Consider the following 24,648-nt stretch of genomic DNA (forward strand, 5'->3'; position numbering starts at 1 on the left):
CCGACGGAGGAATCCTAAAGCAATCCAGGGGACTGCGAACCAAGAAACCACGGAGGAAACCACGAAAAGGAAAAAAAAACGTAAACATTCTTCAATTATTTTAAATAAGAAACAAGAACATTTCTTTGGACCTGTTTTAAACTATGAAGTTACTTACTGTATTTAAAATCTGTTTGGGTATTTTTTCCATGAGTTTCTTTGTTAATTATTCCCTTGCCACGCACCAAAACAAGTTAGGTGCCTAACCCTGCAAATGGTCACGCGCCGTGCGTAACTGGGCTGGAGACGCCGAGGACGAGCCGGAGTGCACTGGAGCAGGCGGGTCTGCACAGCTATGGGCACTGGCCCCAGGGGTCTCCTGATGGGAGCTGAACCAAGGAAGCAAGATTTGAGAACAGAGCTGGAACTTCTGGAGCCCTCTGACCCATGGGAAAGAGCTCAGCGCTCTCAGAGTCTTGGAGAGTCCAGATCGAATCAAACACAGACTGTTTTTATAAGAGGTAAGCGATGAGGAGCTGTCTGGAGCCCAGATCCCTTAGGACGAGACCATCTGGGGAAACAATGCTCAAAGACATCAGGTAAAAACAGGGAATGTGACCCCGCTATCAGAGACACTCCCATTTTCAATGTTTTCTCTTTCTGCATCAGGGTTTTCACTGGGGTCTGGTCTCCCTCCCGGTGGGGGCCCACCTTGCCCCAGGCTCAGGCACAGCCCTGGTGAGCCACCTCAGGGCCAGAACAAACTGGCACAGGCTTCCTCTCTGCGCCCGGGAAAGGAGAAAATTTTAATTCCTCCATCATAACCCTGACCTAAAGGAGACAAAAATGTTTCACATCACGACACACCACAATTCAGAAAAAGAAAAACTTGCAAAGTGAAAAGCTTGCATACGCTCCTAGATCTAAAGTTCCCAGAGCATGAATCAGGGCGACCTGAAACCATACAGCCGGGAAGTTGGGCGCTGGCGTGAGAGGCCGGCTGCCCTGACCCGAATGCCCCAGCAAGCACGGGGCCGGCAGTGCGTCCAGGCCCAGTGGCACAACTGCCAAAAGGCTAGCCCGTGCGCAGCTCCTCCGGCCCCAGCAGGTGGAAATGCAGCAAACCAAGCCCAGGAGATCTGCCGTCCTTACACATGAATTTGGAAATGAGAGCTGACGCGATGAAAGCCACAGCGGTGGGTTTGCCGGGAGACCCTCTGCTGGTACCGTCTGGACGTCTGGACGTCTGTGTGTCCTGGTGTCCTGGGTCAGCTGCGCCGTGTTCTCAGTGGGGGCTGCTGCTCTACCTGCTGTCTCAGAGGCTGTATTTGTCTCGTTGGCACACATTTGTCACGGGGAAAGTCCTATCTCCTGTGTTTTCTGTCTCTTGATGCTCTAGCATACGGGAGCCTTCCACACGCAGGGAGAGACGCCCCCCCGCCAGGGCTCAGCCAGGACTGCATCCTCCTATGCACACGACCCCTCACTTCCTCTTGTAACTGTCACGTCAAGCCAGGGTTGCCCTTGCCCTGAATCATTCCAGGGTCAGGTACCAGGCAACCAGACCACGCAGAGCCCAGGCCCTGCCATAGTTCTTCAAACTGCCGGTTGTAAGCGGTCTCCGTGCCCTGCCCTGCCCTTCCTATGGAAACCCCAAGAAGACTCTGGCCCACCTAGGCCTTCCCCTCTTTCTGCCTCCAGACCAAGACCAATGCTCCCCATACGGCCCTGCGTGGTGCGGCTCCTCCTCCAGGAAAACGTGAGTAGTAAAATCTTTCCATGGCTCTGGCCTCCCTCCCCATGATGTCATAAACTACCCTCCCGTGGGGACAAGCGGGACAGCGGTACCATTCTCGAGGCCAGCACGGTCGGACAGAACCAAGTCTGCTTCATTTCCTTCTAACTAAAGGGCACACACGGGCTATAAAACGAAAGGCCAGCTGGCCCCGACCACCGCCCTGCGCGGCCTTCCGCACCCGCTCTGCGCGCTCACGACGCGCTCGATGAGACGGCTGTCGCCCGTAGTCTCCCGCCCCACACTCATCACGGGCCCCTCCTCACAGGACACCAGCCAGCGCACAGCAGAGCTTCCTGCCGTGACAAGTGCTGTGTTTTCTGCTTTCCTGAAAGTCCGAGAAGCCGAGAATCCACGAGCCCGACCAGGCCCACAGGGCCCCAGCCTCGGGGGGCTACACCGCTGCCGAGGACAAGCCCCGGGGGGCGCTCCCCGAGTCGACGTGAGGCCCCGGCTCTGCGCCTCTCAGTTGTTTCTTCCTTCTTCCCGATTCTTTCGACCTTTGCGATCACTTAAGGAAAGCATAGAAACAGAATCCTGCGTTCACGAGAACCCAGGAGTTCCCAGCAGAACGGCGGCGACTCAGCGCCCAGATACGGTCTCTGCAACGACCGAACCGACAGTTCATAATTTAAAGAGATACTTTGAAGATCTTTTCTGCAACTGTAAAAGTACATCCATTTCTTTGGTTTTTTAAATTTAATTTAGTTTCGTGTGTGTCCCAAGACTGTGTAAGCAGCACACCCAGTGCCCCGCACGATCCGAGCCTCCTCGAAGCCCACCGCCCCGCTCACCCAACCCCCGCCCCCGCCCCTCCAAAACCCCCAGCGAGTTCCTCAGAGCCCACCGTCTCATCGCGTGTCGGCCCCTCCGATTACCCCCCGCTCCCTTCTCCTCTCCATCTCCCCACGTCCTCCGTGCTGTGTCCTACTCGCTGTTCCACAAGTACACCCGCTTCTGACTTCAGCGGCCACGTCTTTGCGAGTTAACAGTACCGAATTCTAGGAGAATGTCATAAAGAGCCCTACACCATGTAGCATCTGACGTTCCTGGTACCTCATTAATTTTATTTTTGTCCATGTCCTCAGAGTAAAGACTCTGAAATTTAATGTTCCTAGAACATTAATTTATGAAAAAAACTCATAACAACTATTTTTCTCTTATGAGAGAAAAAGGAGTTGATTCCATTAGAACTCTAAAGTCTGTGAAATGAGTCTGTTATTACCACATAGAATCAACACATGGGAAATTGTGGCACTACTTAATATTAAAGTGCCTGGATCTGTTAGCATGAAAACAGCAAATATCCATTCCTTCAACGAACAGTGAGCACCGGCGAAGTGAGGGCCAGGCCTGAGCAGGTGCTGGCAACACACCAGGGAACAAAAGCAGCTTCTGCTCATGGAGGGAAGAGAGACAGGTGACAAGGGGCCCCATAAGCCATCGACTGGCCTCGTATGTCAGAGGGAGTAGGTGTGCCCCCAGAAGGTGACTGGCACGGGAGGGCAGCGGTCTCTCTGGGTCTTGAGGGCGACAGCAGGGAAGCACACACGTGACGGTCCGAGCAACTGGCAGGAGGCACCTGGAAGACGGTGTCGAGGAACACAGGCAAAGGCTCCGTGGCAGCAGCGGGCACAGCCCAGGAACAGCCAGGAGGCCAGACTGGCAGAGGTGAAAACCAGGAGGTCCAAAGGCCAGCTCCGGGGACTCTGGGCCAGTGCAGGGACCTGGCGGTCCCTCCGCCCAGGAGCTTTAGCCTGGTCCTAGCCTCTGGCCACTGATGAAGAACCGATGCGGGGCGAGGGCTAGCACAGGGGGTCCTGTCAGGAGACCGGTGCGGACACACCCGATGGCTCAGGGCACACGATGGCCGAGGCAAGAAATAACCAACCCGGACACATGCTAAGGGACAGCAGACAGGTGGCCTAGAAGGGAAGAGAAGACACAGGATGGCCAGGGCTTGTGGCCCGAGAGTCTCGAGAGATGGGAAGACTTCGGGTGGGGTGAAGAACCAGGGGTCCAGTTTGCTGTCTGAAGTCAGAGACAATGCAGATGCCCAGGAAGAGACGGTGGGCAGACCCAGGGTCCGAGGCCGACAGAAGTGCATGTGGCTGACACGCCAGGTCACGAGTACAGATAGAGCCCAGGAGAAGCCAGGCCTGGGCCACGAAGGCACCACCGCGGGCAGTGACGGGACGGGAAGGATGGGCAGAAGCCTGCAAGGGAGCAGCCGCTACGGCACAGTGTGGAGGACGACTTTACCAGGAACTGTCCCTCCCAGATACCACACACGGGTCAGCTCACTTACACCTCACAAATGCCAGCCTCTGAACTGCCTACGCAAGGGGCAGCCTAGAAACAGCCGCCATCTGTTTTACAGCCATCAAGGATGTCACTCAAGTCTTTGAATGGAGCTGTGCAGTGCACAGTCCATACAGCTGTACAGTGTGACCGTGATTACAGCCAGCAGTAACTAACCAGCACAAAGCCCAAAGCAAGTCTGTCTGGTCCAAGGCCCACCCTACCCCCCGCTAGCCCGGGAACTTTGGGCAAGTTCTTACCCTCCTGGTTCCTCAGACTCCTCAGTACAACACAGAAGGCAGTGACAGGACCTGCCCCAGGCTCGCTGGGGGGTCAAGAGAAGACAGTGCAGGACACGGTGTCCAGCGAGCTCTGGCCACTATCGTTCCGTCAGCACTGCCGCTTTATAAAAAGGAGCCCTTCGGCCACAGGGCAGAACAGCTCACCCAAGGTCACACACCGTGTAAGCAGCAGAAGACGCTTCAGAATCCGGGACACTTGGAACCCGGGGCCCGAGCTCTTCACTCCAGTGCCGCCCAGTTAAAGCAAAACCATGACTGCTCGATTCTACTTCTTTATATGTTACGATTCCTCACAACTTTAAGTCAAAATAACACATACATATTTCTTTAAATTAACACATCTTTATTTCCTATATGAAAATGGGTTCAAACAGATGGAGATAAGTATAGTTTACGTCTGCTCACAAAATTCCTCTGCTCAATTAAGATCGTAAATTCAATTAAGCTTTTTCCATTTTCTTTTACAGTAACTCTATCAAGGAATTTTAAATTAAAATCAGAACATACATTTCTCAAATAAGTACAGCAGATGTTGGATTTGGCAGGGGGGGAAAAGGCACTTAAATTGAAGGCCCTAAAATTAGCTCCCAAAGCCTAAAGCAACCTAGAGCTAAGGAAGCAGCCACGGGTGGTGGCCCGTGGGTGGGCCAGGTGGCCCGCGGACGGATGCTGGTGACAGGAACTCCCATGCAGCAGGCCCAGGGCTGCCAGGGAGAGCTCTGAACCCGTGCTACGCACCGAAGAAAACTCAGAAAGAAATGCTATGATCAAGCCTAAATATAAATTTGAAACTAAACTGGCATATGCAATGCGTAGCCGTGGTTCAAACAGGTATTTCTTTAAAGGTGAGTTTTTGAAGCAGCCTTTAAAAATAACGCTTATTATTACTGAACATGAAAAAAAAATGAAACACAAACCTCTTGAAATATAAAGTAGAACTGGTTGGTCCTTCAAAGAAGACAAAGTGACTTTACTCAGTCTGGGGTAGAAAACCTCTGGCCAGCCGCATGTCTCTGCGGGTGACGTCGGGCTGCTTCTAACTCGGACACGTGCGGAGAAAGGAAGGGGCACACACCTCAGTGCGAACAAGAAGCGCAGGACAGGGACGCGTGTTCGCTCTGACTGCAAACTCCAACGAGAGTCAACGGAGAGGAATACCAGAACAAGGGACCAGAGACACGAAGGCCTGGACCCACGGAGCGCAGAGCCAAAGCCACACAACCTGTGGGTCCACAGACCCGAACACGCAAACCAAGAAAACACTCGTTAGGATGGAAGAAGACGTCCTAGAAATAAAAATCCGAATTGGCCACCGGAAGACGCCCCGCGTGTGCAAAAGGTGATAAAAAGCAAAGAAAGCTCGTGTTTTTCTCAGCAACATCCCTGAAATCCAAGAAGAAAGAATTCGAAGGGAGTCTAGACCGAGAGAATCTAACCACTGAGGAGCTCGAGTCAGGCCAAAGGACAGGGAGGGGGACATCCCGCTCTAGGAGAAGGACAATGTGACCCCGAAGTTGAGTTCTGAGATGCTGCTCAAACAGAGCAGGTGGGGGTGGGGGTGTTCCGAGACCCTGACACGTGTCGTCGCACCTCCACGACCGAGTCCAGGGTCCTGGGGCAGGCGGCCCCCGGGCCTCACGTCCTGTCTGTACAGACGCAGGTGCACACGGCCCTTGAGGACCCACAGCCACCTCTAAGCCACGAGGCCCGTGGTGGGCAGGAAGCGGCCCATCACCCTGAGCCTGCAGAGTGGGGTGCACCCTGGACCAACATTGAGGGGGGGTTCTGTAGCAGTCACCCCCAGCCCTCTGCCCAGAGGCAACTCTACACACTGGACCTCCCCCCCATCTAGAATCCCAGCATTCTGTGCCTCGTGGGCAGAATCGGAGTCAGGACTTTTTCGCCCCTGGATGACATCCCAGATGTGAGCAGTTGCCTGGCCAGGCCGGCCCCCCAGGACCCGGTCCCCGCTGCTGCCCCGCCAGAGAAGAACAAGCAGTGCAGAAGGACAGGACGGCAGAGTGGGAACGGGACTGACCTTTGGCCAGTAAAGGTCCAGTAGGTGCAAGACCGGGTTCACAGAAGGGAGAGTTTAAAACTCAAATACTGACATTCCTCTGCAGTGCATGTCAGACACACACGTCCACAAACCACTCTTCTCTTACTAAAGCCGGCAACCTGTCAGCACGACTAAAGACAAGACAACCAGCCCCAAAATGGACACACTTAGCCTGAGCCCCAGGTCACCAAACTGAGATGTCACCCAATCATATCTACGGCCTCGCCCAGAAGCGGGAGCCCAATGTCCATCAGGAGTCACTGGGCGGGCACGAGGGAGGTCATCTGTCCGGCAGGCCCCACGGTCCCCTGCAGGAGCGGGGCCTTGCCCAGCCAGCCCGGGCCCTCCTGGGTTGGCGTCCTTGTCCTGCTCCCTCCTGCCCAGATGGTCCCTCATCTGTGCGGCTCCCTGGCTCCTGGGGCTCCTTCAGGGGTCGCTGGACGAAGCCATCCTACCTTCAAAACGAACTCTGCTGGGTTTTACAGCCACACATTCAGAGCTTGGTGGTATAGGCTTTTTTGCGTTTTATCTTGCCTGTTCTAAGATAGTAAAACCACATCATCATGTTACACGTAAACTGTACAAAGTACTGATTTTCTAAATACTGGCACAGATGTATGAAATTGTGTCTTCCAGGCCCCTCCACAGACTCAATTAATCATTGTTAAACTTATAAACTGATAAAATCTAATTTACAAATCCTACCACTCACTGAACCAAATCAGTTACAAATGCTCCGTACCCTGACCTCCCGGGTTCTCTAAAAACGGTCCTAATAAAGCCATTAAGCGGAAGCTTTTCAGAAGGAGCCCGGCATCGGGGTTCACAGAGGAAATGCCCGGAAACCCGGAGATGGGGCCGCAGCTCGGCGTCCCGGCGCGGTCCCACAGCACCGCCTAGTGGTGAGCCGTCCGCTCGCGGGGCCGGCGACTCGGGGGGTCACAGGAGCCCGCTCTGCCGCCGGGATGCGCACTCAGACCAGGCCCCGCTGGGGCCATGAACAACCAAGACCCCCGGGGGGGCGGGGCCCATGTCTTGGCTGCAGCGGGGGCCGTGCTAACCACACACACTTGTCAGAATGCGGCAAACTGTGCGCTTGAAGCAGGTGACGTTTGTCCTCAGCTAGTGCAGCTGAAGAACACAGAAATCCGGTCTCGGTTCGAGGTAAGACAGAAAACACACAGATTTCAGGAAGAAGGAAGGAATGTGTCCAGTGAACAGAACGAGCGGACAAGGCTTGGGAGTAATGGAGCGTGTGGGTCCTCACCCGACGAGGACACGACACGCGCTCCACGGGCAGCCGTGCCCAGACCGGCCCCCGCGTGCCCGTGGCTGCTGCAGCACCCCTGCCACCCCCGGCGCACAGACCAGGAGGCTGGGCGCGGGGGCCGAGCAGGGGGCCTGGGGACGCAGGGCTGCCACGGAGGACCACGCTTCTGCCCGCTCTGTTCCTCCGGCCGCATCGTCGTGAGCTTCAGGGAAAGGAAGCGTGCACCAGAACGGCGCGATGGAGCCAATGATAAGGTATGTTCAAGCGCGACACGACCGTCCACCATGCGCAGAGAGAGCTGGAAGAGGAGTCGCACACGGCGGCGAGGGCACGGGGATGACGGAGAAGGGAGGCCGACCGCACACATTTTACTCGACTCTAATGAACATTCACTCCTCGTGTAACACAAACACCACTTACGAATCGGGAACGGACTGACGCATGGTGACAGAACAGAAAATAAAGTTTTCTGCTTTGATTATGTAAAAGGAGGAAAGCGGGCGGGACCCAGACCTGCGGAGCAGCAGAGTGAGAAGGAGGTGACGGGCAGGGCCCGTGTCTGCACGCGCCTGACGCAGAGGGCCGCTGGGAGGCAGCCTGAGCTCCAGGGTTAAGAACCGCTTCCTTGGACAAGCAGTACAAGAACATGGCTGCCAGTCCGGGCTGCCTGGCCTCGTGCTCCCTGCCTTCACCAAGGGTGCTACAAGAGTCAGACACTCGTGTTCTCAGGGTCCCTTGGGACAACAGCTGGCCACAGGATACAGTGCTAGATAAGAAGCTATAAATGAAAGTATGATGGAGGTTTCTGGAATGCCCTGATGTAAAGGACAGACATGGGCCATGATGCCTGACCATTCCCAGTTATTGTTGCATTGACTACAAATGTGATGGCTGGAGCTTCAGCAGCCACAGTGCACCATGAGGGAAGGGTTAGGAGAACCAGTGAGACACAGATCCAGACCTCTGACACGGCTGCACTATCAACCAACTCTAGCAAAAACCTGCGTTTGCATTCTTCACGATGAAGTGAAGGAATAAATCCCCACTCTGTAAGGCACTGTAGGTCATGCATTCTGGGACTTTCAGCCAAAAGCATTCCCACATAACACAACAAAGAAGGGCAAAAAAAGGGTGACGTGAGCTCAAGCTGCTGGTATCTGAACTGAACGTCAACAGATAACGTCTAAAATATGTAAATCACAAACCAGCAAAGTTATTATTTAGAAACGAAAGTACGGCAGGGACTGCCACCTTCATCCCAACATCCACTCCTTCCTTCCTCTGATGCAGAGCACCCACGTGCCACGTCACCAGGAATGACACTCCCAGCCCCCTGGGACTGGCCGTGTCATGGGACTGAGGTCGTGTCTCACAGAAGTGTGACGTGGAGGCTTCTGGGAACCTCCTGAGACGGCATCCACGCACACTCTGTCACCCGCGCACGCTCTGTCGCCGTAGGGAAGCAGCAGGTGAGCTCACGCGTGACGGGCCACACACAGAGCAGAGTCGGGCCGGGACAGCTGGGACCTCCCCCAGCCCGTGAGCCTGAGCATGGCTGCTGTGCGGGGCAGCCCTCCCTCCGGGGGCCCCTTGCACTGCGGCGCTGTCACGGGCAGCAGGTCCGAACACTGACCAACCCCGAGGTATAAATATCTACAACTTTTTAAAAACATCAGAGGAAAGTGAAGGCTACGGATGGCCGATTTTCATCAAAAGCCTGAATTAGGTGACCTGTCTATAAAGGCATCACTTGGATAAGAACGGATACAACACAGACCCGGCGTCGGCCCCGCGGGACAGGCATCCACCCAGGCCCTGCCCTGCCCTTCCATACCCCTACCCTCTCCCTCCGCTCTACCCCCCCACCATGCCCCCTCCCACAGTCAGAGACGCACCAGGTGGCTGGAGTGCCCCACGAGCCCCTGCTCGGCAGCGCCCCTGCCCGGTGCTCCCGTCCCACAGAAAACAGCCCTGCACCCTTCCGGTGGGTTCCGCTGCAGCCCAGGAAGCCACCTCCCTCCTGCCCCCACTTTTGTCGGGGCAGCAGCAGATACCACTGTCCCGCGAGGTCCCAGCCCCCTCCCAGGCCTCTAAAGCAGCTCTGCAGTGAGCACGAGACCCCTGCCCCCTCCTCGAGATGTCCAGAAGGGAAGCCACCCTCGGTCCTCCCATGCTCCGGCCCCAGATCCCAGAACCCGGAGGGAGGCCCGCGGCGCCAGCTTTCTCCGCGCAGCTGCGGTGGGGGCGCCGGCACCTGCTGGAACCTGCCCGTGGGCGCGGGTCTGGCAAGGAGCCCAGAGCCCATCCGCTCACCTTCCCTCCGTTCAGCGTGACGCGGCCCACAGGGTGCCAGGGTCCCTGCGTGCGCCGCCCTAGTTAGAGCCTCCGCAGAAAGCTCCGTCTTCTCCGGGCCGGGAGCCTCGCGGCCCGCACGGCCCACAGCGCCGCCCGCACGGCCCACAGCGCCTCCCGCCGGCTGAAGCGCCGTCCCACTGGCTTCACGCGCCGGAACAGGGCCGGCGGCCGCTCACCAAGCGCCCTGCGTCTCCAGGGACCGCGCCACACTGGGTGGGAGCGCCTGCCCGGGGGCGCGGGTTCCCCACGGACCCTCCCGGGATGCGGGAAGCTCAGCGCCATCTGGGGGGCCATCACGCCCCTGGAAGCCGCTCCGCCTCTCGCCACACGCCCCGGGCGGGCCATGGTGCCCCGCAGGGGCCATCCAAGCCGAGGTCGCGAGGAGATGCGGAGCTTCACCCCGGGGGGCCGCGTCCACTCCGGCTCCCCAGTTCCACCGCACAAGAGCCCACCAGTGCCGGCGGCACGGCTGGAAGAGCATCCCCGAGGCCAGAACTCTGGGCAGGACGTGTCTCCCACTGCAGCCACTGCTGTGGGTCTGAGCTCGCAGCACCGCAGAGACACCAACACCTTGTCCGGCGAAGCCCTGTGAGCCAGGCCAGACCCACAGAGACACCTTCTCGGGGACAGTGACCAATGCCAGAAAAAGAGAATCACAGCTCATTTGCAGCCAGACTCTGTCCGGGAAAGTTCAGGAACGCTTCTAAACGGAGGCGTCATCTGTGCCCAACAGCTCCTCAAAAGCGAGACCACTTTTAAAGGAAAAAAGGTCAAGCTATTGCCATGATCCATAGATTCAAGGCTCGGGGCGCCTGGGTGGCTCCCTGGGCCGCTGCCTTCGGCTCGGGTCATGGTCCCGGGGTCCTGGGATCAAGTCCCAGGTCGGGCTCTCTGCTCGGCGGGGAGCCTGCCTCTCCTCCACCCCCACCCCCACCCTGCCTCTCTGTCTACTTGTGATCTCTGTCAAATAAATTTATAAAATCTTAAAAAAAAAATCCAAAGCTTGGTGCCACTGCAGCGTTAACCTTCACCGCAGCAGCCCTCACTGGTGGGACATGCCACCTGGATTACTGTCACGTGGACACCCATGTCACTTGCTCCCCGGGAGCCCGTTGCCGCCTCCACCGTGAGCTGGAGACACAGCACGGGAGGCCCTGCGGGACAGCCCCAGGGGACAGCCGTCCGGGACACCACCCGGTACTGCCGCTGACTCTGGGCCCAAGGCTCCCAGGGAGCACCCTCCGGATGGCCGCTCACCACCCAGCTGGGTGCTTCCGGCGCTCTGCAGGCGAGGGCGCCACGGGGACACGCAGGGCAGTCCCAGAAACACAGAAGCCTCCTGCACCAAAGGACTGACGCGGTGGGGAAGACAGTCCCCCAGCTCCCAGCCCAGACCCCCACTGGGTCTTACATTGAAGCACGAGGCATTTCTCTGGTCTTTGCACACCTGACCGTGCAAACACGACACAGACACATGGGGACAGGCAAGAGCGGGCCAGCGTCCTTCGGAACCGCCCCAGGCTGCAGGTGTAGCCGGAGGTGAGCCACCAGCCGCAGGTGCCGGCACCACAGAGCACGCCTCGGTGTCCCCGGCCAGCAGCCGAGCCTGAGTACCGGGTGCCGCGCACTGGATGACTCAAGGGGCCTGTATTGTGCGCTCGTAATTTCTCTTTTACTGGGCGTGGGCACTACATGCCTCTTCAAAATTGTATGGTGAGAATGATACAAAGTAGTGCCTTCTGTCATCCTCACTCAGAGTACCACGGGGGAGTTCATAAATATTTGTTCCAGAAAAGTGTCCGGGTGTGGTGGTGATGAGAAGCACAAGCGTCGTGGCTTCCCAGCCCCTCTCGTGGGGGAGCCCCCGGGGAGACACTGCAGGGGTCCGCAGGCGAAACCCCAGCTGCCCCAACCGCGGCAGACACTCACGTGTAAGACACATGAAACAGGGCGCCTGGGGGGCTCCGTCGGTGGAGCGTCTGCCTGCAGCTCAGGTCATGATCCCGGGGTCCTGGGGTCGAGCCCCGCGTCATCGTGGCCGGGCTCCCTGCTCGGCGGGAAGCCTGCTTCTCCCTCTCCCTCTGCACCCCCGCCTGCCTGCTTGTGCGCTCTCTCTCTGCCAAATAAATAGATAAAATCTTTTTAAATTTTTAGAAAAGAAGACACAAGAAACAACTCCATCTCTTCGAGGCAGGCAAAAGCAGCGAGCACACATGGAACCAAATGAAGCTATGCGTTGTGGGGTCGCCAGGCGCCCCGGGCTTCTGGGAAGCCGCAGGGCCTGGTGGGCTGGGGGGCAGCGGCACACCCAGGCAAAGGCTTGGGCCGGTCAGAAGCTTTCGGGCTTACTTTTCTTCCCAAACCACCCTGGAAAAGGAAAGGTGTTATACGTCAGACTATGTGTTGCCAAATCAGCTTTCATTTTATGGGAGAAATACGACCTCTCTCCTCTGCTGTGGGAACAGCCACGGAGGAGCGCCCGTGGAAGGGGGCCTCCGAGTCGCTGTGCTGCCCACTGCTCGGACCCTCACTCCGCAGCACGCGCTCCGCGGCCCTCCTTCAGGCCTCGGTATTGCTCCTATGCCTTTAAGGACAATTTATTTCTACGGATCACGAATAATTCATTTCCCCGGTGCACGCTTCATGGGACAGAAATACTTGCCGTCTGGCATACGGGACACAGCGACCGTGGTGCTCACTGCCTCGGCACCACATGTAGGTTGTCGCCGACTGCACGACCCCAGCGACACGGAGGGACGGTGCTTCCTGCAGACTCAGCCGCTCGATGCCACTCACCACCTGTCCACACCCTCTAGCTACAGGGACGCTGATTTCATGCCCCTAATCCGGCTCACAGAAGAGCTGGGGCTGAAGGCACCCCCACCGGCACGGCAGATGGAAATAACCAGAACTTCACCCCTTCCGCGCTTTCAGGGCTCTTGGGCCAGAAGGGGTGGGGTGGGGCCTACGGTTAGAGAGCAAACCTTCCCTTCCCCTGGGAGCTCGTCACCTCACGCTCCCGACCCGTCCAGACTTTGAAACGACCAGCAGACGTGGGTGCACCTGCACCCCCCGACGGCGGGCACCCCCTGCCCACCGGGAGCTCAGCACCCACTCCTGCGGCAGTCGCCTGAGTCGCCAGCCGCCTGTCAGCCTCTGCGGAACGGGGAGCCAGCACGGGCTGCCAGCAGCCTCCACCGCGACTTCCTCATGCTTCTTCCCCAAGACAAGTCCTCTTGGATGTTGAAAACCCAACTTCGTCGAATTAGTCACTGCACAGCCGCAAATTAATCTTAGGATTATCTTCATCGGGACTTTAAATTTGCCTCAATTTCTCTCAAAAGCAGATGCTGAATCACATAATAGTCACCAAACAAGTAAGTACTAAATAAGTTTTCCTTTAATCACCTCAAAGGCACTAGCTTATGGTAAAAAGCTTCCAGCAAGCGTAATTAATTCGGTGCCAGGCAGGAGGCACGGCGGCACCCGGTGGAGCCAGGACGCCGGGGCCGCTCTTGGCCACACAGCCACGGGGGGGCAGCAGCGCACCGACCCCGCGCGGCGCTGGCCCTGCAAGAAGTCCCCGGAGAGGACGAGCCCAGCCGGCGATCCGGGCTGTAAGTTACTAAGAAAACACACCTTAATTGCTTAATAGGGCAAGCAGCCTTAATTCATCAGTTTACATCAAGCAAAAGGTGTTTTTTAGTCCATCAGACATCAGCAGGATTTTGCAAGTTTGTACCTTACCTTTAGATTTGTGTAGCGTCTGTGTTTGCTCGGACCCTAGGCAGAGCAGCCCGGGTGCAGGCGGGGCCCAGGGACCCGTCTCCTTCAGTCACTCCCGGAGCTCGCCATGCCCGGCTGGAGAGACTTCACTCTGTGCAAGAGAAAGACCCAATCACTTCACCAGCTCAACACTTCAGATGAGAATTCTAATAATAAACACTGTTAATTAAAAGTCCTCATTCTAAATAGAAGCTTGAGTCATTTTTGGTGTCCTCCGCGCGTTCCTACAGCAGGTGCACAGCCATGAGCCTCACCTCCACCCTGACGCTCACGAGAGGCAGGTGTGCACGCCCGCGCCGGCCGCGTCCGGATGGAAACGCGCGCCAACCCACGAGCTGCGGAGGGAGGCCTCCGGGGGAACCCCCTGCGCACCTGTCATCTTCGGGAAGATGAAAGGCCACGTGCACACACGTGGCACGCACCCAAGCATGCGTACAGACATCAGAAACGCACAGAAGCGGGCCTCCCCTGCCCTTCCCGCCTGGGCTTCGAAGACACCGGCCACGCGTGCGTCACAGAAACGTCGCCACGCCACTTCCTCTCGGCACAGATGTTCTCAACTCACAGCTCATTAAAGGGAGCATGTCAACATGCTTATATACTGACAAAGCCTAAACACGCATGTCGACACTTTCTTTTAGAGAAACAAACCGATATCCGCATGAGGGGAGAGTCCAGAGTGCGGCCTCCCCGGCGCAGAGCTGCACCCACAGGGAAGAGTGAGTAAGTCCCCGAGTGGGCGCCCAGAAGACGGGCAGCGAGTGTAGACCGGTGCATCTCTGAACGCGGAGGGGCCCCACCTGCAGATTTAGTCCAGTCACCACGAACCTCCTGGGGCCACGTGCCCTGGCTGTGGGGCCTCCAGGGTCAGAAGTGACCCGTCTCTAAGCCCCACATCTCTCAGCCGTGACTCCGTTTGTCGGTAACACATGTCAGCAGGCCTGTAAGGACAGGTCTCAGACACGGTCCCCACGTCCCGTGCTGTTGTCGCCGGGCTGACAGTGACTGACAACAGTGGCCTCTCAGCCTGGGCTTGTCCCATCCGGCACAGAGGCGTCGGGGCAGAGCACAGAGGTCTGCACACACTGTCACTGAGCCGTTAGCGCCCCGCCGGTCCTGTCTCCACTCCCAGCTGAGGAGAGTAGAGGAAGTGGGAGTGCCGTGCCCCCACCCCGTCCTCCACGCCACCCCCATCTGCTCGGTAATCTGGCCATCAGCTCCTGCCCTGCTGGAGGGTGTACAGGAGACACAGGGCGCCCCCCCAACAAGGAACAAAGAGCAGGACCCGGAGCCTCCGCAATCCAAGGAAGGACGATGTGTGGAAGAATTCACATGTCACCGCACCAGTCAAGGTCTGACGGTACACAGAAGGGAACCAGCAGGAAGAACACGGCCGCGGCTCACAGAAGCCAGTTCCAGTGCCCACGCTGTGACCCGCTGGCCCAGAGTGAGGGCAGAAGTCGGAGCCCTGATGTCAGCTGGAGGGACCAGGACCAGGACAGCCCAGTACAGCTGCCCCGGGGGAGCCGGACTCACGTGGGGATAGCTTCTGCCAACTGCAAAGCGTCAGCAGGACGAACAGGAACGGGGCGGTGGGAGCTGCCACACACCCTGGGGACTGTAGAGCTGTGGGCTCAGTCGGCAAGACGGTGGCCTTGGGATGCCGCCCGGCTCCGCAGCCGCAGGAGTGGGGCGGCCTCCAGGTCCTGGCGGTCACGTGGAGGACGGTGCCACATATGGCATTGCGAGGACTGAACGGAGTCACAGACGTGGAGGGCTGGGCCCAGGGACAGCGACAGTCACAGCAGGGGCGTGACAGAAGGCAAAGACGGAGAAGGCTGTGGTCCTGGGGGCCGTAGCAACGCAGCTGACAGAGAGCAGGGAGCAGCGCCAGGAACACGCCGCAGAGCAGGGATGCAGAGGCCTGCGTCCAGAACGGACGCGCCGGGACGCATCTAGTGAACAGCGGGGCCCCGGGGGCAGGGGTCAGCTCACGGCCCCCCACTGCGCCACGCACAGCGTCCCATGCCAAGACAACTAGAGAGGCCTCCGTGCGCTTGTGAGTTAGGCGGTGTTCTTCTAAGGCATCCATAGTTGAAATAATCCCAGCAGAAGCCAGAAAATATTTAAACCTAAAAACCAAAGAGATGCCACGTGGGAACATGTGGCATGCAGATAAGGCAGCACACCAGAGGGAAATGCGTAGCCTAACACTCCCACTTTTAGAAAAGGGGGGAAAATCATGAATCCCCACCTCAGAACAAAAATAAGCCCAGAAGAACAAAATAAGTGCAAAATAAGCCCAAAGAAATGGGAGGGGGGAAAAGGAAGAAATAAACCTGCATTCATCACACAGACTAGCAGCCACACACGGACAGACGCTGGCCGGGCTAATCCCAACACACAGAGGAGAGAGAGGAGGCCCTAGAAATGGTAGTGGAGAACCGGGTGCCCACCTTGATGGGGCACCCCTGCCACAAAGCGGAGTGGTCCTTTCAAGGCGTCCCTGAGAGGCTCAGCGGGCTCTAGGCCCACCACGGAGGGTCGGGTGGACGCGGAAGGGTCACTGCGTGCTGGGCCCGTGCCTTCTGGGGCTGCTCTGAGAACTCTCCGTGCACGAAGCCGGTTCTGCTGCTGAGCCCACCCCGCTGTGTGTCTACACCGAGGATGGGCCCGCGTCCACTCAGGCAGGTGCCCGCCACGTCACTCAGGAAGCCTCCTCGGACAAGATGGACAAGATGCTGACTGCGGGGACCAGCGATGCAGACACACGGCCACTTCCGGTCACCCAGGGGCCCTGTGGAGGTCCCAGGCCCACGGAGCACAGACGAACCGTCCCTGCTGCACCCTGCCCCCCTCCTGCCCCACAGCGTCAGCGCCGAAACCGCATGGGGGTTGTTCCAGCCACGAGCTGCGCTTTATTTGGGGGTCGGGGAGGGCATCAGGCAGCAAGAGACACCAGGACAGAATTACCATGCCAAAGTCTCACACTAAAAATATAGTAAGAGGGTATTAGGAACTTTATTTCAAAAATTTTGTAAACTTAGGTATAATGAGCAAGTTCTAAGAAAAATACAAGTTATCAAAACTGACTGAGGAAGAAATAGAAAATCTGACTCAACTACAAGGAACAAGAATCAACACAAAAATCACGCTCAGAGTGTCAGCCAAACTGACCCACAAATGCAAACGTAAAAATCCTAACGGAAAGATCCGCAAACTCAATCCAACCACCTTCGGAAAGGCTGATACATGGTCCGGACGGGTTCACTCCAGGAGTGTAGAATCGAGTCAGTGGACGAAAACCAATGAATGTAACCTGCCCCACTAATGAACCGAGAGAGGCGCGGAGGGCACCCGCGATGCCACTGGCAGGTGACACGGAGGCTGACTGCGTAGGGACACACGCCCCCGCGGCCAGCCGCGGAGCAGGGCCATGCGCTGGAGCGCAGGCAGCGGGGGGCCACGAACGAGCAGCACGAGGGAGGCGCGGACCTGCAGCGTCTGCTATGTCTCCGCTGCCGGGTGCCGGGGACAGGAACACGTAAGGAAAATCATCCTTCACACATGCACTCTTCTGCAGGAACAACGGAACTCACAACAAACGTGCCCTAGGAAACCCCCAGGCAACGGGACCCAGAAATGGCCAACGGTGACCACCGTACCCACCGAGGACGACAGAACCAAGTGGTGGCCGTGCCGTTACTGACGTGCAGCAAGTGACTGGCCGACACCACCAGCAGCCAACTGTCGGCAGCAGGGAAGGTAGGAGCTAGGGCACCAGGGGTGCCAACCGCCACCAGCCTGGGGGGAAGCCAGTGAGGCAGGGAGAGGTCTCAAGGGAGAAACCCAGGATGAAGCACAGGGAGACATGCCCTCCAGGCAAGGAATGAGTTACCAAGACCTCAATCTGCTCGGAGCCACCCCAAGAAACAGTGGGCCCTGGGGTGGCCCGAGGACCTGGACAGGGCATGGAGGTCGTGTGGGACCACCACTGGGGCCGCTCTGGGGCCTCCAGCTCCTGCAACGCTCGAGGGCAACAGCCCAGCTCACCCCACACCACCACCTTTCTGGAGCCTTCTCCCAGTGCCCGCTCCTGGCTCCCTGAAAGCAGGGCCGAGCTGCAGGGGTCTCCACACCATCTGATGCCCAACTCCCTGCTACCACGAGGAGACTCGGGGCCACGGCGCTGTCCATGACACAGGGCTCACACGGGGCTTCCCAGCCCAGCGCCGACAGCAGGACAGGACTCGTCCCACTCAAAGACACGAAACACCCGGCACTCAACGGACTTGCTGTGCCGGTAGTAACTGCACTAAGTAAAACCACTGCATTTCCTTTAAAGTGAAAGTTATCATCATCATTTAATTAGACCGTGGAAATTAGGGCTTTCCTCTGCCAAAAAGTAAGTACTCTCACTGTCCATCTCATACACACGTAACTAGACCACACAGCTAAACAGAGATGTCCGGCGGCTACTCGGTCTCTCGTGTCTAGAGACGACAATTGTTTCAGGATAGAAAGGCTTGATACGCTCAAGACAAGGGACGGGAATAAGCAGCCGATGGAAGACGCTAAGCGACAGGAGCCTTCTTCCTAATTTTCAACCGCGTCTTCCATATTAAGTGGTTTGTCAGTCCTAAGAATCCGTTCCCCAAGAGAAGGACCGGAAGCCGGGGGGCACGGAGAGCAGGGCCACGGTGGGGCCCGAGTCATGAGCCCAGAGGCTCCAGAAGGACACAGTTCCTCAGCTGAGATGAGCCCAGAAGGCCTGTCAAGATGCTTCCGAGGCGGACGGGGGCGGCCCCTCAGCAGACGCCCTGCACGCGCACTTTGGTAAGGAAGCGCTCTGGCCTGTCTTCAGAGGGGCGGCTCTCCTGGCTCCAGGGGCCACGGCTGGAGTCTGGGAGGGCAGCCAGGGACAGAGGGACGGCGGCGGGGCCAGCGCCCCCAGCGGGCGGCTCCAAGGACCCTGACGCTGTCAAAGGGGTGATGGAATTTCCAAGATCCAACATGAGAAAATCGAAAGAAAAGAGGAAACTTCAGAAGAGAGGCATTTTTCAGTTGTCTTCAACTATAAAAACCTTCAAAGTACGTGAACTACAGTCGTGGATACTTGGACGTCAACAACGCCCCGGCTGCCTGACATCTCCGAAGGAACAAGTCCGTTCTGCGTTAGGGACCACGGGCAGAGGTAAGGTCTTCCCGTGGTGAGGAACCAGTGAGCACTTCCGAGGCGAGAGCACCGCCACAGGGGACCAAACCCACCGGGCAGCGCGGGCCGCGGGCGCACCGCCAGGCACCCGGCGTTATCAAGAGGCCGGGAGGAGGGCGCAGGCCCCCTTTCCTCGGTGCTTCTAGGGAGGAGGAGAAATGCAAGAGGAAACGGTGCTCTAGTCCAGAGGTCCTGGTTTGATCTGGATTTTTTAATATTATTTGAAGTGGTTTGCAGAGCACATTCTGTTCTGTGTTCTGGGCCCGAGCGGGGCCCAGCTCAGACGGAGGACGCACGCCCTCTCCCCGGTGCGGAGCGTGGGACCCGCTCAGTCCGGAGGCCTTGACTCAACACTGCGCCCGCCACGTCGACCACGAAGCCCGGGGGCCCTTCCCTCTACTTCCCCGGCGTTCTGGTCTTAACAAAACCAGCACGATGGACTTGGTCATCCCTTCGACTTCCTGAATTCAGCATACTCCGTTTTCTTAGCAAGTAAGAACGTCTTTCGCCTCGTTAGAAGGACTGCTTTAGAATGAACCAGGACACACGGCACAGATGAATCTCGGAGCAGTAACGGGGAGTGAACCAAGCCAGACAAGAGTACCCACTGTCTGACCCTATTTACATGAAACTCTCGAAGAGGCAGAGGGGTCCATGTGACAACAAGGAGGGGGCGGTGGCCCGGGCAGGGAGAGGATGGGCCGGGGGCCCCAACGGCGACGCACGTTCAACACCTTCACTGTCCAACCACCTCTCCGGCGTCTCAAAACTTTCCAAGCTGCACAAGTTAAAATATGTGCCGTTTGGCATATCAACTACACCTCCAAAAAGCTGGCTTTAAAAACAAACTTCTTTGCTTTATATTTTAAAACCCCTCATCTTATTTTCTGAAACGAATTAGGAAACGTTACTGAAAATATTTGTGTGACCTGAGGGAAAACATGATTTTTTAAAACTCTGAGTACTCTAATGTTTTATGGGACATTAAAGCTTGCTGCAAACATTAAAACAGCTCATTAAACAGGCCAGAGAGTTCTCCCCTCCAGCCCCACTCTGCTGGTGTGTGGCCCTTCCCGGAGCGACCCTGCTCGCGGCACTGGGCATGAGCTCTGCTCTCACAGACACAAGGCACGTGCGGGGAGAGACAGGGACAGAGGAAGGAGGGGGGAGCACTGAGGTCAAGCAGGCGAGTGACCCTGGGCGTAGCGGGTGGCACCCGCATCTTCCCAGCCCGGAAGACCAGCGTCTCGGGTCACGGCACGGAGGGGAAGGCCTCAGCCACCGGGATGTCAGGTAGGGAAGGTCGGTGAGAAGGACGTGGGGGCTCTGAGCCTCCCTGCCCTCCGCACCCGCTCCCTTCGGGACAACTGTCCACCCTTTGGCCACATACGTCAAAACAACCCAGGAAGGCCGACAGGCCAGGAGAGGGGGCTGCGCTACGGGGGCCATGCAGGCGCGGCAGCAGTGCCGCACACAGGGACCTCCTGTCCTGGTCCACGCCACCCGCTGCAGGCTGGCCTGTGTACTCGGGCAGCGGGCAGCGGAGGGCTGCCTCCCGGGAGTCCACACCTTTGTTTTTTTGTTTTTATTTGTTTTTTTTAATTCTATTTAGTTACATATGGCATATCATTAGGAGTCAGCACCGCTTACGGGCGGGACTCGAGGCCTTGGTCTGCCACGATTAATAGGGCCGTGCGAGAGACCCCCAACACCAGCAGAGAGGGTCAGCCACATTGCTTTTATTACGACTTTCCCCCGTTGTTTTCCAGGGTGATTTTTCATAAAAGTGAGGACTGATTTTGCCTCATCACTGCTAGCAAACAAACACGACCCACAGAAAAGCACTTCAGGCCCCAGCCCGCCGTGGAGCATGAGAGCTGCGGGCCCGAGGCCCACCCCTGTGTCTGCAGTGCACACGCACACGCAGGGGACACCAGGTGCTCCCATAAGAAACTCGGGCTGGATTACACCACGAACAAAAGCAAGACAGGCGACAACCTCTCCACAAAGGCAAAGCCAAGTAAGAAAAAGAGAGTGGACGGGAAGATGATTCTGATCCTATGACGGGGGCGCAGACCTGTCCGGCCGCGCACGGGGGGCACTGCAGCCCCGGGCGGGTGGGCAGCTCCAAGACCCCCAACAGACTTCAAGGTCTAGAACAGTCCGCAAGCCCTAAGCTTCCTGAGGGACCTGTGGCCACGGGTCTCCTCGGTCATCATGCACCTGCGGCCTCCGTGGACTGCAACATCCCCGCTGCTCTCAACACACTCGTGTCCGACGAACAGCTTCACAAGTTCATTCAAAGCCAAACCGATAGGACGTCTGTATTTAAGTGACATTATAATTTTAAGAAGATTCAGGTTATTTACCAAACACTAAAATTTAGTGTAATATTATCCACTGCAAGGAGATGAATTGTCTAAAAACCACCTTTCACTATTTTACAGAAATCTCTCAAATAGATCTCACTGTCTTATGTAATACCAGATTTAAGTTTTTAACCAGGGGATGCCAACGCCTCCTCTCTTTGGTGAACAAAAGCAAGGAACAGAAGCTGCCTGGCAAGGTGTGTCAGAAGCCAATCTCCCGAGCCCCAAATCACACCACCCAGATGCCCCAAGACATAGCCAAAGGGCCCCGAAGAAACGCTTTCCCTGCACTAGCGGTAAACACAGACACGTGGCAGAGACGAAGGAACACCGTCTCTGGAAAAATGCACCGTCATCTGAGGCCTCGAAGAATCCATACCACTGGGAGTAAACAGTGAGACTCCCACAGGAAGCAAGGCCTGAAGGACAAGCAGCATCTCCAAGAGACAAAAGACACAGACCTGCGGGTGCGCGGAGCTGCCAGGCCCACGACGCGGGAGACCCCCGTGAGTAGCGAGCCGAGCCGGGGCTGGCGCCCGTGGCTCCGTCGGGCCGGCCTCCGACTCCCGACTCCCGCTCAGGCGGGGACCTCAGGGTCAGGGACCGAGCCCCGGGTCGGGCTCCGTGCTCAGCGGGGAGCCCGCCTGAGGTTCTCTCTCCCCGTCTCTCGGCCCCTCCGAGCCCCAGGCGCGCTGTCTCCGAACACAAAACCAGACGGGCAACGGGAAAATGAAGAACCAGTCAGACTCAGGAAGGAAGAAACTTCCTATCAATAAGAAACACTGAAGACTAAAATCACGAACATTGAAGGCTCGACGGTGGGTTGTGACATCCATCCGACGCAAGAAGGTGAGCGAGCCGGGACCGACAGCTGAGGCGGCGACCCGGCGGCAGCCTGCGCAGGAGCGGGACGGAGCGCGGGGCAGGGCCAAGGCGCCCGCCAGCCCCACGGACAGGCCACCAGGCAACTCGCAGCCCAGAAACGGCAGGGGTGGCAGGCGAGGCTGCGCCCCAGACGGCCGGGGAGGCGCAGCTCTCGGCGGGACAGAGAGAAAGGCTGAGCCGGGGGCTCCAGACCCACGCCCAGACCCACGCCCAGACCCACGCCCAGACCCACGCCCAGACCCACGCCCAGAGCCACGCAACCTCCCCTCACGAGGCCCATGAAGACGTCTCCCCGCACCCCACAGCCGGATGTCGGCCGCCCGCTGACCCCAATCTGGGAGAATCCCTAACGGATGCGATTCGGGACGGAAGCGACCTTCGAGAGAAAATAAGCGACAAGAAAGGAGGAGATAAAAGCGAGTGGCCTGTGGGACGAGACATTTTCTTCAGGAGAGCTTCTGTGTTAACTTCCTGAAATTTAAGTAAAAGCTTTTACGTTTTCTTTTTAAGAGCTTTAATTGAGAATCTTTAATAATCCAAACTGGTATTTTCCTACATTTCCCTCAGTACAATGAACCTGACATTTTTCTCAAAAAATATGATCCAACTGTGAAAAACTGAGAACAGAGGGAAAAAAAGCAGCTGATAAAATGAAGACACTGTTTTTTTGGCAATCATGAAAATAGCTCAAGTACACAGACGTCGCCGCATGTTCCTTCCCTCGGGAGGACCGAGGGCAGCAGAGCTGGCGACAGCTCGGGGGGGGGGGGGTGTCCTCGAAGATCCACGCGTGTCCCCCTTAAGGTACCGGAGCAGAGACAGAGGGCGTGGCGGGGGCGGGGAGGTGCACCCCAGCCCGCACGGCCTTTGCTCGTCCCCGTGCGCGGGCCCCAGCCTGGGTGACGGCCCCGGGCAGAGAAACAGCCGCTTCCCACACGGGTCCGGAGCAGGTATCCCTCAAGGCTTCACATCCATGAGAAAGGCAAAATTGTGCACAAAATGGTGTGTTTCTAAGCCCACGTGCATCTTTCTAACGACAACGTCCGCGGCTTCAATCAGGCACTCAGAAGGACCTCTCGGAGGACCCCGAACGGACCGAAACCCAGTCCTCTCTGTGGCACCGAACCGGCAACACTTCAGGCCCTTCTTTTCCCACACGGTGGTGGCTCGTCCATGGTGACCTACAGAGTGAGGTGCATTAACACTGGGATTCATCACCTAAACCAGAAGCGTCACCAGCGCGGACAGGCCCCCAGCTCAGTTCCGAGCCGTGCAGCTCCCACACACAGCGGCAGGGGGCCACAGGCCCGCAGTCCAGACGGTGGTCACCATTCCTCACCGCCCTAAGTGACCACGGGCTTCCACGACGACTGTCCCCGCGTCTATCACTATGATGTAAATTTTGCTTTACCGGTGCGCTTCGGTGTAATATGGGTTATCTGTGTCCACAGTGATGAAAATTTCATCCGGTTTTTACGCATATTTTTTTAATAACTAAACTTCTCGGTGTCATAAATCCTCCCCAGCCTCGTTTTGAAACAGACGCACAGAACTGCCCCCCCTGCCCAGTTTCGATAAGGCAGTGACACTCCATTCACTGGCAACCTTCGGGCTCAGAGTGCGAGCTCTGACTTGCCACACACTACAAGGTAACGGGACGGTTACCCCGCTGTGCTGATGACAGGTGGAAACTACCACGTCTCTCACAAAGAACTCACGCAGGCTGCCGACGGATTTCCTGAGCCGGCTCGCTTCATCTCTAACCAATTCTTTGATAAAGCTGAGCAATTTTCCACTGGAAAAAAAACCACCATGTTACAGATATTCAAGGTGTGGAATCTTGCCATTAAGAGTGATCTGAAAAGGTTGGGGGTGCTGAGGGACTCAGTCAGTGGGGCCTCCGACTGGATTTCAGCTCAGGTCACCGTCTTGGGGTTGTGAGATGGAGCCCCATGCTGGGCTCCGTACTGAGGGTGGAGTCTCCCTACTCGCTCTCTTAAAAAAAAAAAAAAAAACTTAAAAAAAAAGATTAAAAGGCTTTTTATTGAAAATGGTGAGAAAGTACATATCTTCTTTCTTCTCCTCCCAAAACCCCATCAAAACGGCAAAAAAGGCCCTTCCTGGCAATGAACCATCCGAGGAATGAACCGTGAGGAAGCGGGCTGAGCAACAGACACGGGGACTCCGTACGTGGTCAAGGCAAGAAGACGGAACCGGGTCCACCTGAAGGAGCGGCGGGAACCACAGTGCAAGACAGCGGAGACCGGGCTCCGAAGAGCAAGCGCCTCGGGGCAGTGCTCTCACTTCTAGGCTGAGCCGGAGAATTGCCCTG

The 24,648-nt window shown here is 57.2% G+C and overlaps 1 protein-coding gene across 4 annotated transcripts in view; it reads right to left on the minus strand.

The window, feature by feature from the left end:
- Window positions 1-24,648, minus strand: part of ADARB1 (adenosine deaminase RNA specific B1) — a 130,927-nt gene that overhangs the window by 64,127 nt on the left and 42,152 nt on the right. For 3 of the 4 annotated variants that reach the window (XM_082719857.1, XM_082719856.1, XM_082719859.1), the window contains exon 2: window positions 13,809-13,938. The exons of the other annotated variant lie outside the window; for it this stretch is intronic. The gene's annotated coding sequence lies outside the window, so the exon portion shown is untranslated. The remainder of the gene's footprint in view (window positions 1-13,808; window positions 13,939-24,648) is intronic. 4 annotated transcript variants of the gene reach the window in all.

The sequence above is a fragment of the Mustela nivalis genome (genome assembly GCF_964662115.1).
Source record: "Mustela nivalis genome assembly, chromosome: 1".
In the NCBI taxonomy this organism is placed as follows: domain Eukaryota; kingdom Metazoa; phylum Chordata; class Mammalia; order Carnivora; family Mustelidae; genus Mustela; species Mustela nivalis.